Source organism: Myotis davidii, unplaced genomic scaffold (genome assembly GCF_000327345.1).
Source record: "Myotis davidii unplaced genomic scaffold, ASM32734v1 scaffold142, whole genome shotgun sequence".
Taxonomy (NCBI): domain Eukaryota; kingdom Metazoa; phylum Chordata; class Mammalia; order Chiroptera; family Vespertilionidae; genus Myotis; species Myotis davidii.
Genome location: NW_006294400.1, coordinates 4,931,304 through 4,933,350, shown reverse-complemented (window position 1 = coordinate 4,933,350; position 2,047 = coordinate 4,931,304). Strand labels below are relative to the sequence as shown.

The 2,047-nt window shown below is 36.1% G+C and overlaps 1 protein-coding gene across 2 annotated transcripts in view; it reads left to right on the top strand.

Moving 5' to 3' along the window:
* RABGAP1 (RAB GTPase activating protein 1) overlaps nt 1-2,047 on the top strand; it is a 126,668-nt gene that overhangs the window by 29,515 nt on the left and 95,106 nt on the right. The window lies entirely within an intron of this gene.

Here is a 2,047-nt window from a genome sequence, read left to right as displayed (position 1 = left end):
CGCCCCCAGGGTAGGGGGGCCGATCTGGGATGGGGCCAGCCGCGGGCGGTTGGCCAGCTGGCCCTGCCCCCAATCAGGCCTGTTGGCCAGCCACACTGCGTCATAGTGACCATTCATTCCGGTGTTCCAGTCGCCGGTTTTTTATATATATAGATGGTTAAAGAACCGTTAATCTAAGGTTGGTGATTAGAGTCTGGTCCCCACACCAGCAGCATCACCATCTCCTGGGAACTTATAAAATGCAAATTATCGAGCCCACCCCAGACTTAACTGATTTGGAATTCTGTTAGGGCCCAACAGTTTGTGTTTTAACAAGTTCTCTAGGTGACGGATGCAGGCCAGCATTTGAAACCTTGAAAGGCTGTTTCCCTGTATACCTAGGAAAGATTAATGGACTATGTTTAAAAAAACACCTTAATTGATTTAAGTATGTATATTATAAATATGTATATTATAATTTTACAGATAGTAATTTTGAAATTGAATTAAAGGTTGACAAGTGATAAAACATGACAATTGTTGAGTACTGTATTGGACCTAATTATTAAGGCATATGTTAGGTTGCTATTTTTAAGCAGCTTTTAAAAACCAAATTTCGTGTGTACATTACTTATTCTTAGCCTTTAAAAATGAGTTAAGGTAATAGAAGGCAGTTCTTAATGTTTATATACTTTATAAACGAGGCAAGAATGCAAAATATACATGTTTAAACACAAAAGATAAACATATAAATATTTTCTTTCAGGGTTAGGTATATTTTCATGATTGGCGAATGTATTACAATATAGGCAGCCAGTGTAACAGAAAACTTGAGTTTTACTCATAGTATATCCTATATTGAAAAGAACAAAATACTTCATAGCATGTAAAATGTCTTCTTTCTAATTAGGTTGTTCTTTTAATGATTGCCTCCTGAGTTATAATTACTAATTTCTTAAACATGGAATCTAATATCTTCATCTGTTTTTAGGAAGCTCTGAACTGTTCTTTTATTATTATTATTGATTTTAGAGAGAGAAAGGAGAGAGAAACATTGATTTGTTGTTCCAATTATTTATGCGTTGATTGGTTGATTCTTGTATATGCTCTGACTGGGGATTGGACCCACAACCTTGGCATATTGAGACGATGCTCTGACCAACTGAGCTACCTGTCCAGGGCTTAACTGTCCTTCGATGTTAGTTCTCCTTCCCTTAGAAAACAGTGTGGATGCAATTTGGTTATCTTTTATTTACTTCTGGTGATTCAGTATTTCTGAAAGTATAAGAGGTTAATTGGAACTAATTTCTAGTTTGTTTTCTAGGTGCTTTTGAAAACACAATTTCTGAAAAAAGAATTTTGATTGCAGTTGTGAAGGAGTAGGATCAGACATAAGCAAAAATTAAAATTACTTGGCTTGAACCACTTGTAGTTCCATTAGCAGTGACTGTAAACATAAAATGAAGTTCACAGGAACAGACCTGTGTGTAATTGAAGCTAAGAGGCTGAACATCTGTCTGGCTCTTATTTCCAAGGCAGGAGTGGCTGATACGTTAGAATTTCCTTGCGAAAATGTCAGCAAAAAGGACTTAAGACTGTTTCTCAATCATAATTTACAGCCAAAGGGACTTGAAGTTTGTAAGTTATGAAAGATGTTTGAACTGGGTTCCTCGATAGTCCAGAGGTACCTCTGTTAACTGAAATTTTGCTTCCCAACTTCTGTGTTGATTCTACTGGGGAGACCTCATTCTCTAACAGTCTCTTAGTCCCACCTCTTTTAACATTTTGTCAGGGTTTAATCTTCAGAAAGCCTCCAAATTAGCCACCTTGATTTCATCATGACTTTCCTTTTCCTAAATTAATTCTTTAAAATTTTTTCTTGAATAAGCATTTAATGTCCATACTGGGTTTTGTCACTTTGGTTTTCTTTAGCATTGGGTAAGCTCCACTTGATTTTGTTCTTGTTTGCTTCCTTGTTGAGAAACTAATAATAAACCATCATGATTCTAGAAAAATACTTGACCTTATTAAAATGGATTGCTTCTGTTTCTCAGGAACTTTATACATA